The sequence below is a fragment of the Lissotriton helveticus genome, chromosome 1_1 (genome assembly GCF_964261635.1).
Source record: "Lissotriton helveticus chromosome 1_1, aLisHel1.1, whole genome shotgun sequence".
In the NCBI taxonomy this organism is placed as follows: Eukaryota; Metazoa; Chordata; class Amphibia; order Caudata; family Salamandridae; genus Lissotriton; species Lissotriton helveticus.
Window position 1 is genome coordinate 470,905,987 of NC_136057.1, and position 15,071 is coordinate 470,921,057.

Consider the following 15,071-nt stretch of genomic DNA (forward strand, 5'->3'; position numbering starts at 1 on the left):
CTGTGGCTTGGATTGCTTGAAGTCAGGAAAGCTTGAGTGATCACCTATAATGACTTGACTAGACCAGCTTAATTCTGATGGATGACCAATGTGCTTGTAGCACCTACTAGCTGAGCTTGTCAGCGCGATGACTGAAGACTTGATTACTTGATCCAACAGACCTTAAATTTGCCTGAAAAGCTGTGTCTGTCAGCGTGAAGAGGAAGGTATCAGAACATGGCCATACAGGCTTGGTTTTAGATGAATGGCTGTGCCTGTCAGCGAAAAGGAAAAAAAATGATGGGGAATACTGGACCAACAGACCTTAATTTGCCTGAAAAGCTGTGTCTGTCAGCGTGAAGATGTTGGTATTCCCACAGATCATGGCCAGACATGCTTGATTTTAACTGAATGGCTGTGCCTGTCAGCGAAAAGGAAAAGGAAGTGATGGGGAGACAGAAACAACAGCTATGTAATCTTTAAGTTTTAGCAAACAGGCCTAACTTCCTTGAAATGCTGTGCCAGTCAGCGCCTGTGCAGATTAATGAGGGAGCTCCTTTGATAAGTGAGGCCTTAATAGAGGAAACGCCCTGCTTAAAGCATTTCCAGACTCCAGTACAAAACGATAATAAGTAGAACAGATGACACCATAGCAATGCCAGGGCGCTTGAGTCCGTCAGCACACTGCCCTCTAGCGTTAAGAACGCGCTATCGCGCAAACTTCATCTGACTGGAATGAAGCTGACGTGACTGAAGACTCTACTGTCAGAGCGCCAGCAGACAAGCTGGGAGTTCTTAATCAGGACATCAATGCCAGTAATAGAGCTGCGCAATTTAAATTGAAGACAGGAGATCAGCTGGTGAAAAGACGCGATGACAATATTGATAGTGGAAGGATTCCCACTTCCACGCATCCACGAAGCATTAAGCACCATGGGGGATATCCTCGTCGCCAGTGTTAAAAAGATACCAAGCAGGTAGCTGGATGTCTTCTTCTTTATTTACGACCTCCACAGTGCCACCAGAACAGCTTACAAAGGCACTTCATGACATCGCTCTCTTCACTCAGAATGCCCTCATTGTAACATTCTAAAGCAGCCTCCAGGGACAAGGAACATTCCAACAGGGATGGAAAGTGAGGGGTGAGGGAAGATACCAAGAGCTGCATAACAATATATATATAATTATGTATATAGATGCCTATAGTAACCATTGTAATGCACAGTTAAGAACAGGGAATTATAACAATGGGTTAGGAACCTTACTGCATGGTTCTATTCACATAGACTAGGATAGATCAAATTCATATAATAAGTCATTAAGGGAATCACCTTGTGCAGTATGCTCAAAATGAATACCCATCACACGTGGGCAGCCCAGATCAATGAGGCTAGTTTTCCTTGGATCGCCGCATAGGTGGAAATTAAAATCCCCAGCAATCATAAAGTTTTTGTAGTCTGCCTTGAGCTGATTCCTTAAAAAGGAGCTCAACAAGGATATGTTACAGGCAGCCAGGGTACAAGAGGTTGCATTATGAAAGTTCAAAAGTCCCAATTTACCGGACTCTTTATACAACAACAATGATTGTAGACAGGGGTTGTACATAGGCAGCACTGATACTTTACAATCTAATGCTCGGGAAACATAGATTAAAAGACCACCCTATGATCTTCCTGAACTCGAGGGAGTAGCCGGAATGAAAAAAGACTTATAAACCCTCCAAGTGGAAACTATTTGTGATAGTCCACGTTTCCTGTAGGCAGATCAAATTAAACTTTTTCATAAAAAGAATCCATGAGGGGTCAAGAACCTTGTTGGCCAGGCCGGCAATGTTCCATGAGATGAAATTACAATCCCTTCCATCCGTGATGCTGCAACCTTGCCGGGAACTGTTCTGCTGGAAGTTTGATGTCTCTGTTTCCATTGGAACAACCCCACTCAGTCAGTCACAGGCGTCCAAGGTACCCAAAGGTGCGAAGCTATGGGGCGTGGCCAACCGGGCAGCGAGATGGCCGCTCTGTGAGTGAGCTCCGCCGGCTGCACACAATAATCCTTCACAATCCTGCTTCATGACTTCGAGAGGTCTCGCTCTAGATGCGGATCGACTGCGGACACCCAGCTGATCCTTCGGCTGAAGTTTGAAGTGCGCCGGAGGTCGGGAGACGAAGCTGCGACCTTGAGCGATCTGGCCGTGTTGCACGCCCGCGGAAGCCCACTGCTACGGACCCCGTGCCGGGAGCTGCTGCCGACTACAGCCCGGGGATCGGCGGGCCTCCGGGTGCCAACTGGGTGGAGCCGTGCTGACCCCCCTGCGGACTCGCCGATTACAGTAATTGCTCCGGTGAGTCACCGCTACACCGGGGGGGGGGGGCGATTTGCGGCTCGGCTGGCCCTGGGCGTGTGGGTGGCCGGGCGCTGGGCTCCCGAGGACGGATATCGGATAAACACCCGAGGCGGAGCCGCCATTTTACTTGCAGACTTGGCGCTCGGCGGGGGGCGGCGCACGACCTCAGCTCGGAAGCCAGGGCCTGGATTGCACTCTACACTCGCCGAGCCACCGTTACAGGCCGGCCCTGCGGGGAAGTACATCTGCCTACTCGAGCCCCATATGCTGCAGCGCTGGGACTTCTGCTGAGAGCTTCAATTTTCCCGGCTGAGGGAGGTGTGCGGCCCCATTGGCGGCACTATCCTAGCGCCCTCGACCGCCTGCTGTTTGGCGGGGTCCCTCTGCTCCTCCATAGCGCTCCTGTGCCCAGTCTTCGGCGGACCCGCCATTTTGTGATAACGTTGTGCGCTGGGCAGCCCTCCTACTACCACACGGTCCTCCCTACTGACCTCAGCCCCCATACGTGACAGCGCGAGTGTGTGCAGTGTGAACTGTCGGGGCTGTGCTCGCTAGGCCCCCCTGGGCTCGGCTAGGATGAGGAGGTGACCCTGTTGGACATTGCAGTTACGCACACGCGGCCCTTTGTATCGAGCACCCCACTACGCGACACACTCTTAGATCCAAGATGGGAGGGAAGAATGACGCGAGGCAACCCAGGCTCAATTTTGAACAGAAGCAGAAAGCTAAGCAGCACGCGGCTGATCAGGATGGGGGTGAGTCTTCCTCGCAGGGGACGGCCGCAGACGTTGACTTTGGTGCGCTGATGATGGAAGTTAGATCGAGCCTGAAAAGTATAGACACCAAGTTGGATGCCATGTCCTCGCAGCTGGAATCTGTTAAAACCAAGGTGGACGCCCACGAAACTAGATTGGACGGCCTAGAGAATAGGAACACTGAGTGCTGTGAGTTCCAACAACACACCAAACAACATATCACCAACATTGAGAGGGAACTGGAGTCCCTGCGAGCCAAGGCGGACGATTTGGAGGCACGTTCCCGGAGATCGAACCTCCGCATCACAGGAATTCCGGAAACAGCGAACACTGGCAAAATGGAGGTGTTTGTGGCGGACCTCCTGCACAAACTCTTTGATCCGGATCTCTCACAGGTATTCACGGTCGAGAGGGCTCATAGGTCACTCGGAAAGAAACCGCCGGTGGGCGCACCACCACGTCCTATTCTCGCCAAGCTTCTGAATTTCCAGGACAGGGACCTCATCCTGCGCCTTGCCAGGGAGAGGGGTAAGATCACCCACAAAGGAAATAACATCTCCTTCTACCCTGACTTTACCCCCCTGGTTCAGGCTGCCAGGAAAGAATTCATGCCGGCCAAGAAACTGTTACTGCAAGCCGGGGTCCAGTACTCGCTCTTGTATCCGGCAAAACTTAAGTTAGTGCATGGGAACACCACGCACTTTTTTACAGATGCACAATCGGCACTAAAGTTTGCAAAACACATTTGCGGTCCTGGGGCGAGACGGAAGTCGCCGAGATTGGGAGATGAGTCTGGACAACTCAGCGATAATGATTGAATATGCTGTTGTTATGACCACTGTGGTATCATCTGTTTGAATCTCTCCCATTCTGCTTTAATGATCCGCTCCCCCCTGCACTTTCAGTTGTACTGCTTGCCCTGATTTGGATTGAAGGTGGGTGCTGAGGGGAGGCATTATTCTGTATGTGAGGCTTCTGGTTCGCAATACATTCCCTATGTTCTGCTGGGATGTCGGTATTCGTCCCTGTGGCGGGATACCTTTTGAGTTGTGGAAGTTCACATTTAAGTGCAGCCACCCTGTGCAAACAGGGGTGTATGCTGGGAGCACCACGCCCCCATGGGGTGTCTCCCACTGTTTCTGTTTCTAGTTTGCCAACGCACTATGCGTGTCTTTGAGAGGGATTTTTCACAACCTGATTGGGGGGTTGGTGAGGGCGGGGGGTGGTGGGGGGTGTTGGGATGTTTGATAATTGCTAAGAGGTGGTGCGATAGAGGTTGCTATATACCAAATACTATGTACGGGGCATTGCTGTGCTTCAACTGGGTTGGACTAACCGGGGACACTGTGACGGACACCGGTCTGTACCTTGCGGCTCCAAATGAGGCGCGTCATGGGGGGAGTTAAATTGTGGACATGGAACATTAGAGGTCTTGGGGACTACAAAAAGGCTAGGCTGATGCATGGGATGCTTGCTAGACATAATGTGGATATCTGTTTTATACAAGAGACGCACATAAACTCCACTCCCTCGCCTAGATTGAAACACTCTAGGTGGGCACAGGTGTGCTCCGCTATCTTTTCCAACTACGCTAGGGGTGTGGCGATACTTATCCGCAGAGGCTTAGACTGGAGGGAACATGCCATTATACTAGATAAGGAGGGAAGATACGTCATTGCACATGGCTCACTACAAGGCAGACCGCTGGTGCTGGCAGCTATTTACGGCCCGAATGTAGACGACCCGGAATTTTTTCGGAATGTTTGGGCTCAGATCATGCTGTTGGGTTGTTCACAGATCGTTTGGGGGGCGATTTCAATGTGGTGCTTAATGATGAGTTAGATCGTAGAGGCGCGGGTAGGCCCACACATGCTAGAGCACGCCAGGCGATTCTTGATGTGATGGATGAGGGGATGTTGTCGGATGTGTGGAGATCTAGACATCCTGAGGACGCGGTGGGTACGTGCATAACGAGCCATCATGCGGCCTGGTCCCGCCTGGACTATTGGCTTGTGTCTCCTGACGTGGCGTCATGGGCGGTTGAGGTGGACATACAGGCCAGATCACTCTCAGACCATGCCCCCTGCCTGCTGGAGCTGCGGGTACCCGATGCCCCTAAGAGAGCATTTTCCTGGCGCCTGCCCCCCCCATGCACTCACTGACTCTGCCTTCACTGAAGAAATTAGGACAGATACTGTAAAATACTTTGAGGAAAATGAAGGTTCCGCATCCACCGAGGCTATAGTATGGGACGCATTCAAGGCAGTGGTTCGGGGCCAGTGCATCGCTAGACAGGCCGGGGTGTTGCGGGCTATCCGTCATACACTGGCCCAACTTGAAAGAGAGTTAAAGGAGCTGGACCTGACCTTCTGCCGGTACCCCTCACCAGAATTAGCAGGTCAGATGAAATCCAAACTGATCGCCTTTAATGAGGAGGCACAAAGAGAAGTCTAATTCCTGGGAAAGCAAGCGGAGGCCCGCAGGTACGGGGAGGGGGACAGGCCGAGTAGAACCCTGGCTAGACTGATTTCTCCACGCTCACAATCACACTACATACACGCCATCAAGAATAACGAGGGAACACTAGTCGTAGGTCAGGAAGCTGTGCTCGATACATTTACCGGGTTTTACAAGGCCCTATACACCACTAGGCAGCCCACAGTCCCGGCTTCCCTGGACAACTTCCTAGATTCCATTGCCATTGTTTGGTTCAATGATTTACACCGCCGCTATATGGATATCCCTGTAACTGTCCAGGACATAACCCAGGTAATTCAGAGCATGCCTGCGAACAAAGCCCCGGGCCCGGATGGACTGACGACAGCTTTTTACAAGACGTATGCCGAAGAGCTGGCCCCCAAGCTTCACTCTGTCTTTGCAGAGGCCCTGGAGTTAGAGTCCCTGTCGGACTGGATGCGCGAGGCCTTAATCATAACCTTGCTGAAACCGGACAAAGACTGCCAGGTCCTAGACTCATACCGTCCCCTTTCCCTGATAAATATTGACGTTAAGATCTATGCGAAAATCATTGCGGACAGGTTGCAACCACTGTTGCCTATGGTGGCACTTCCGGATCAATCTGGGTTTATACCTGGCCGGGCTACGTCCCACAATCTCAGGACGATATTCTCCATTTTGCACTACTTACATCCCTCCGTACAGGCGGCGGTGATTTTTTTGGACGCAACTAAAGCGTTTGATTCGCTTGAATGGCCCTACCTATTCAGGATTCTTGGTAGGATGGGCTTCAGCCAAAACTTCATAACCTTGATTAGGTTGCTGTACGATGCGCCCAGGGCACGAGTCAGTGTGAATGGGCTCATATCCCAGCCATTTGTCATATCTCGCGGGACCAGGCAGGGATGTCCTTTATCCCCGCTGCTCTTTGCTATGGCTATGGAGCCTCTTGCGGCCAGAGTTCGACAGCATCATACTGCAAGGGGGATAGGCTTTAGTTCCCGAAGTCTGCTGATTTCACTGTATGCTGATGACGTCACGTTGTACGTTATCAACCCTGATGTAAACCTGAACCCCCTGCTACGAGAGTTTGTCCGCTTTGAGGGCTTGGCCGGTGTGTCCATTAACTGGTCCAAATCTGTCGCTTTTCCGTTAACTGACACCACCAGGGAATCACCATCTGACTTCCCCCTGCGCTGGGAAACGGACACCGTTAAATACCTAGGGATTTGGATAAGCTGCGTTATGCAGGAGCTGTGGACCCTGAATTTTGGCAGAGCAGTGGACTGGCTGGAGGGGAAGGTAGAACTCTGGAATAAACTCCCCCTGTCTCTGGTCGCGAGAATAGCACTGGCAAAAATGGTGGTCCTCCCCAAATTTTTATACCTGTTTGTGAATATTCCGATACCCTTGACGGCGCACTTCCATGCACGAGTGCGGTCGCTGTTGCTGGCGCTTGTATGGGCTGGTGGCCAGGCGAGAACATCTTGGGCGTTGCTCACGCTCCCGCTGTGTCAGGGTGGCCTGGGGGCTCCGGACATGAAATTGTATCACTATGTGCGCAAGCTCAATTTTTGCATTTTTGGGCTTTTCCCACCCCCTACCAGCCGCACGTTGCGGTGAAGTTGGCTACAGTGGCCCCGTCGCCGCTGAGTGTAGCGCTATACGGCAAGGTATCTCGACCGTCGAAAGACGTGGACACTGCGGACATGCTCCGCTGGTCGTGGCGCGAACTGCGAAACAGGGCGAAGCTCCCCTTGCTATACGCACCAGCCATTCCACTACGAGGAAACCCAATGATGCCTTGCTTGCGTGACGGGGGCGGGGTCCTTACACTTCGGGGGCAAACCCTACACACTTTTGCTGACTTTTACCCAAACGGTACCTTCAGGGACCTAGGCTTACGCACGGAAGGCCAACCCGAGTCGTTCTCTGACCTATTCCTGTATCATTCACTCAAGGAATCCTGTAAAGCACTGTGGCCTCAGTTCCCTGAGGAGCCACCGCAACTTCTGGCCCTTCAAAACTTACTTTTGAGACCCTCTCCTAAGCGGCTTGTGTCTCGGTTGTACAACTGCATGCAAGATCAATTCCCCATCACTGTGCCTTCCTCTATGCATGCCTGGAGTGCTGACTTGGAGGCACCCCTGACGGAGGAGCAGTGGGAGTTCTGCTGCAGACAACTTACGAAATTATCGCCCAACTACAGGTTGAGATTGGTGCACTTCAAATTTCTACATAGGTACTATCGCATGGGTATCAGAGATGACGCTACATGCTGGAAGTGCGGCTGCGAAGATGCATCCTTCTTGCATGTAGCATGGGGCTGCCCTGAGCTAGAGGAGTATTGGTCCAGCACTTTCGCTGCCATTAATCAAATTCTGCACAGGACCGATGCGCCATCCCCGCTTCTGGGACTGCTGGGATGTGTTCAGGACACCTTGCCCAAACATAGGAAGTTACATGCGTTACTGCTCCTTTATGCCAAGAGACAGGTAGCGGTGCACTGGGGTCGACGGGTTTTGCCTACATTTGATGCATGGGTGAGGGATGTGACATATGGCAACGCACAGCTCGAGCACTACTGGGAAACGTTGCCCACCGCTTCCCGGCCTAGGGACATATGGGAGCCGTTCATGCGGTTTGCACGGGAGCGTGCAGACTCCCCTGATTCTAGGCGGTCGCCAGCAGGAGAGATCTCTGACGATATGGGTTAACGTCTCTTGCAATGTAATTGTGATCTCCTGTGGCAGTGTGACCTGAACATGACTGTACTCCATGAGTGTGTGTTGGGGTAGGCGGAGCCCTGCTTGTGTCTTTATGCCGATGTTTTTACATACTTTGCTGTATCTCTCCCATGGCCTGGTGACCCCAAGTATGAATCTACTCCCCCCCCCCTCCCTCCAATGGTTATTGGCTACCTGTCTGACGTGGTCCCTGCTGCTGTCTGCGCTTCCGCAGGGTGGCATCTTGCCCGGAAGCACGGATCCTTCCTCTTTGGTGACGATATGCCCGTTTGATACTCCTCCTCTGCACCTGAGTTGTTTTTTTTGTTGTTTTTGGGGGGGTGACAAGGGTCTGAAGACATTGATTGATCCGCACTGGTTGCTCTCTGAGCTGTGGTGCCTCTATACCCGTACTGTTACTTCGTTGCTTCCTTTCCTTTGATGGTGCCTTATATGTCTATTGATCCCAAAAATGTAAGACACATTGCTTTACTACTGTTACATATGCTTACTGTACACATATCTGTACCATATATACTGCTAATGCATTGTACACTGTACGTTACGACACCTTGCTCGTGTTGCAAGTTGCTCTAATAGCGGCCAGCCTCAGGGTTGTTGGCGTGACGCTGTGTAACTCTATAAATCTTTAATAAACGTCTTACACCAAAAAAAAAAAAAAAAAAGGGTGCGAAGCTATTGGACAGTTTCGGGGCGGCGGTGCAATCATTTGCCCTCCATGTGGGGCCCGATAGGCATGGTTCAAGTTGATCCATGGCAATGTGATATTAGAGCGCATCGATGGAGGGAGGATAGGCATCTGCCTTCCAAGCGGGACCTCTCTGTTATGGATCATGTTGTTCCAACCTGGGAAAACTCGGGTTTGTAAAAGAATCCAAGGGGAATGGCCATGATGGGCTGAGGGCGGTATCCATGTGAAATGAAGATAAAGCTAGGATCTTTTCTGCGACATGTAGTTTATTGAAGTTGATGATAACAGAGTCTACTTTATAGGTATTGTTGGATCCCCCTACCCAAATGACCCTGCACACCATGTTGATATATTTCCCCAACTAGGGAAATGTAAGAAGAAGAGAGGGGGGGACCGGGAGCTTGTTGAAGTCCAGTGTCCAGTGACGGGCCACCGAAGGGTCTCTTTAGCGGAGATCTTTTAAAGAGAAAACGCCGTATGGTGTATGCAGGTGTGGGGGCAGAAAAAGAAGATGGGAGGGTTTCTATATAAGTGAAGTAGTGCGTGCAGGTGAATTAAAAATACCTAAGGGCATCCAGTCTGAGGTACTTTTATTAACGAGGTGTCCTTGGTAGATTAAAAAAACCAACAGGTTAGTGTGTCACGTGAGGCTTCTATGTGCCGGTGTGACTGGTCATAAGGTTGACATGTTTCACGCCTGTGTGTCAACAAGATCGGTGGCGTTTCTTCAGGACCTAAGGTGAAGTGCACGTCTAATAAAATTAAAACTAGGAAATCCAAGAGTGGGGAGGCATATATGCAAGGGTATACAATGATAGCCTTGTCAAAAGTGGTGGGGTGCCCTAGTCCAGTTACTAGGGTACACACCAGGATCTCTGTAGGTAGATACTGATATATGTGCCTGTAAAGAAAAAGACGACAAGGGAGATAAAGGAAAAAAGGAAAAAACAGAAAAAAAACGGTAAATGGTCTAGAATTGTACAGTCCCTAGAATCAGGGACCAGGACAGCCAACCTTGTACCGGATTCACTCACAGACACATTGACACTGATGACATACAAGTGACCTCAATAGTGGTATAGGGGAGCCAGAGTCGTGTCTACAGAACAAAAATACAGGCATGTAGCGTCGATCAAGGTAGGGCACACGGGACCGCGACAGTAGGTGAAGCGTGTCCTCCTGTACCCACCCGTGACGACGCCAGTGCCGTCTGATAATCTCATGACCCTGTCTGTTTGCAATAGTTGGATACACAGTCATTGCGTAAATAGCGTGTGTTATGCACATGAGCAAACGTGGGGTCAGCACAGCGCAGTGGGCCCGCTAACCCCTCCCGACACGGTAATCACCGAAACTCGTGGATCGCCATGTCTCGTCATGCTTAATGCCGGAGGCAGATGTGCAGGTAGCACGTATTCACGAATGCTGGGGTGCCATTAGCATGCCGTAACCTCCGGCATTAAGCATGACGAGTGTACCGGCGCTCGTCCAGACATGGCGATCCACGAGTTTCGGTGATTACCGTGTCTTATATGTACATCATCCAAATTAGGCCCCACAGTTGCAATGTGATCTATCGATGGCCTTTGTCCCATGTTGATTGCCTCCCCCATGAGTGAAATAAATTGTTTAAGGTCAGAAAGTCCCCTCTCTATAGAGGTGAGGCATCGCAAAAGTGGATTACGTTTTGTATCCAATATAGCCCGTACAAATCCCTGAAGTAACTCTGTGGGGAGGAGGAACAGGAGACCCCATACGCCACGACGCAAACACGGACTTCCTGGTTGCCACCACGAACGAATCCGGAAGTGAGTGGCGGCGCTCTAGTGTTCCAGCGGCTGGAAGGGGAGGTGCCGCGTCAGAAAGTGGAAGAGAAAGGAGCAGAGGTGGAGGTGGAGAACGGACGGTGTGCAGTGACATCGAGGAGAAAGCGGAGCACCTGGAGGTGACCGAGGCGGGAAGGCGAGTTGAGCACGGAGCAGACGAGGTCCAAAGAGAGGAGAGCGAGAACGGAGTGGAGGAGGTCCGAAGAGAGGAGAACGGAGTGGAGGAGGTCTGAAGAGTGGAGAAGGTCTGAAGAGTGGAGAGCGAAGAGGTCGGAGCAGAGAGACGACGCGCGAAGGAGCGGGACGGCGTAAGGACGGAGGAAAAACAGAGGGCGAGCCAAGACAGTGTTCTATACACCGCTTCCATATCCGCTGGGCTGAAGGAGGGAGAAGACGCCACGGGTCCCTACGCTGCGATCCGAGAGGCGGGCCGTAGCCCAAGGCAAGTTCCGTTACAGGGGGCATTCTGGTGGGGTGTGTGGGGAGGAGGGAGGAAGAGCTGTAGTGGGAGACGGGAGGACGGGCACGTCAGGAGGTGCTAAAGATAAAAAGCATCACACCAACCCCCCTTTTCACGCATTTTGGGGATGGTAGCACAACTCCTATAACCAGAGCATTTAGTAATTCCCGGTTTCCCCCTTTTTATTTTCCCTTCTGCGGCAAAGACCCCGGGATCCATAAGAGAGGCGAGACGGAGGCCTAATTAATCCTGGATTCGTGGACCAGACAGGACACGGCTACGCCTTACAGCACAAGACCTTAATTTTGAACTTTGTCAATACCCAATAAAACAGTCCTAAATGATAACATACCGTGGTCTTGTGCTCTGTACCCCACAACCCCACCACAGACTCCAATACGGCCACCATGTCTCCCTTGGTGAGTACTTGCTCAATGGGTGCTTTTTGATGCGTCCCCTCAGCCCTCGGTCTTTTTGCCTTCCCTCCAATCAAAGGGCCCTTTCTTTTGTATTTGTATTTTTTTTTAACACACTTTATTGATGACCTCAGTATGACAAGTGCAGTAGTAGAGTGAATCATTAGGTACCGTCTTTTATTCAATTATAACAATCCCCTTACTCAAACCACAAAACAATTCCGTTCTCGTCAGGGTGTATGTTATCAAAGGACAGTCCGGATCCTCCCAATTAAGAACAATGTTACCAATCAAGCAATGGACACATTACATCCATAGCGTCATTACAAGGTTGTGCATAGTTACATTCAACTAACAGAAACTTATACAAACCCCCTTCATCCCCCTACCCTTACCCATCCCGCCCCTCTCCTGGTCTGTCTTGCCTCAGCTTCCTCAATGACTGCAGGAGTCCTATACATAATCACCCTTCTAAAGGTACAGTGTCCAGAGTGAAATTACTATGTCTTGGGTCTACAGGGCCTACTACTCGCAGATCTCTGATCGCCTGTGTGTGTTATTGGGTCACAGCATCTTGTGTGGGGGACAATTCAAGTGTTTCCCATTCAATCATCATGGCCTCCCAATCCAGTGCTACAGGTTGCTTTCTCAGTCCACTCTCTTCCTCCCTTTGGAGAGCAGCACCCTCCGCCCGTCCCCATTGAAGCATATCTGTCTGCCAAGCGGTAACCGAAGGGGATCTGGGAGATTTCCATTTCATCGTAAGAACCCTAATTGCTAAAATGAGTGCTAAATCTAGGAACCTCATCTGCACTTTTTGCATCCCTGAGCGTCTACGTGGACCCACAAGGCAAAGTAAGGCCTTGTCTGGCACCAGCAGTTGTGTGTCACTGTGGTTAGGGAATGGCGAACTCCAACCCAGTATTCCCGTAGTCGAGGGCAAGACCACATCATGTGGATAAAGTCCACCTCGTCTCCTTTACAACGGGGGCAGCAATGAGGGGAGTCCGGGAACATACGATGCATTTTTTGGGGGGTAATATATAATCTATGGAGTACCATGGTCTGGATACATTTAAGTCATGCATTAGGCAATACTCTTTTGGGGTGTTCCAGCATACTCTTCCATGCCCTGTCCGTGAGCTCTGCCCCAGAGTCATCTGCCCAGTGTGCCCTAAGGGATGTGAGCGTTATCGCTGCATGTGCTTGGATCCCAGTGTACAAAGAAAAACCAAAGGTGATGATGGACGGAGCGTTGCCAATACAAACACTCACCCCCAGTCAACTGATCTGGGTTTAATCCATCACCGTTCTTTAGCTCACTCCGCCACTCCAGTTCAGACATGGCCATATGCAAATCAGTCTGACCCTGTGCCTCATGGGAACAGTCCAGCCCGAGCTGCCAAGCCATGTCTTCCCTGGACCAGAATCAAGCTTCCCAGGACCGGTTTCTGGCATTACAGCCGTCTTCAGCCGGGCTTGCTTGACTCCAGTGGCAAAGTGAGCAAGGGACTCACGTCTGAGCATACCCTACCAACTTAGGGCGAACAAAGAAAAACCAAAGGTGATGATGGACGGAGCGTTGACAATACAAACACTCACCCCCAGTCAACTGATCTGGGTTTAATCCGTCACCGTTCTTTAGCTCACTCCGCCACCCCAGTTCAGACATGGCCATATGCAAATCAGTCTGACCCTGTGCCTCATGGGAACAGTCCAGCCCGAACTGCCAAGCCATGTTTTCCCTGGACCAGAATCAAGCTTCCCAGGACCGGTTTCTGGCATTACAGCCGTCTTCAGCCGGGCTTGCTTGACTCCAGTGGCAAAGTGAGCAAGGGACTCACGTCTGAGCATACCCTGCCAACTTAGGGCGAACAAAGAAAAACCAAAGGTGATGATGGACGGAGCGTTGACAATACAAACACTCACCCCCAGTCAACTGATCTGGGTTTAATCCATCACCGTTCTTTAGCTCACTCCGCCACCTCAGTTCAGACATGGCCATATGCAAATCAGTCTGACCCTGTGCCTCATGGGAACAGTCCAGCCCGAACTGCCAAGCCATGTTTTCCCTGGACCAGAATCAAGCTTCCCAGGACCGGTTTCTGGCATTACAGCCGTCTTCAGCCGGGCTTGCTTGACTCCAGTGGCAAAGTGAGCAAGGGACTCACGTCTGAGCATACCCTGCCAACTTAGGGCGAACAAAGAAAAACCAAAGGTGATGATGGACGGAGCGTTCACAATACAAATACTCACCCCCAGTCAACTGATCTGGGTTTAATCCATCACCGTTCTTTAGCTCACTCCGCCACCTCAGTTCAGACATGGCCATATGCAAATCAGTCTGACCCTGTGCCTCATGGGAACAGTCCAGCCCGAACTGCCAAGCCATGTCTTCCCTGGACCAGAATCAAGCTTCCCAGGACCGGTTTCTGGCATTACAGCCGTCTTCAGCCGGGCTTGCTTGACTCCAGTGGCAAAGTGAGCAAGGGATCAATAATGTGGGCACACAGTTCGTGTGCACATCCCAGCGTGTGGGCACTCCCTCTGGTTCGTCAAGTATGAATCGACTCCTCTCAGGTTAACAAACTTGTTTTAATTAAGTTCCATATTGAATTTCATGAACATAGATTCTTTTCATCACATTCATTAAAGTTTTCAATGATTCAAATCAATACTGCTCCAATGCATTTCGGGCGGAATGCCCTTTCTCAAGGAGCTCTGAAAATAAGAACGATCATCATTTGCATCATAAATCCTCAAGATATAACAATTCACGCATTCTATTAGATAACCAAGGTTAACATTGTTGGGGTAATAGTGAGTTTAAAGCGAAGCTGTAGTGATGCTATTTAGTGTGCTCAATAGCGGGTGAAATTGGTGCAAAGGCGGGTTTACATAATATAAGTGCTTAAATGATGAACTCAGGGTGAGTGGAAAACATTCGTGGTCATGCCGGCAAAAAAAGTGAAACGGTGGCACTGTAAAAGGGATGCTCACGTGTTCTCGCAGAATTTCAAAAACGCTGAAAAAACATAAATGGGTCGCGTTAAAAAAATATCCGTGTAATGAGAGTCATATCTATCAACAATAGCGGGCTGGTCGCGCACAGGCTTACCGAAAAAAGGTTCAGGCCGGGTACGAAAAAGTCTCCATGAGTACTGCTGGGCTCGGTTGGCAGTGCTCGTGCGCATGATTATGACGTGTGGAGAATGTGTGGACATCAGTGTAGGACTAGGGTTCACCGAGTGCGCGTTGGAAATAAACGACGGACAATTAAGAAAAATGTGCATTCGGCCATCTTAACTTTGGAAACATGGGTGGTGACAATGAAGTACTCAACAACGCTGTGCATTGCCCGCACCACTTGTTCTAAAGTGAGCAAGGAACTCACGT

General features: G+C 50.6%; 1 protein-coding gene across 7 annotated transcripts in view; it reads left to right on the forward strand.

Annotated features, from left to right (window-relative positions):
• Positions 1–15,071, forward strand: part of TTLL1 (TTL family tubulin polyglutamylase complex subunit L1) — a 408,294-nt gene that overhangs the window by 81,252 nt on the left and 311,971 nt on the right. The gene's annotated exons all lie outside the window — the stretch shown is intronic.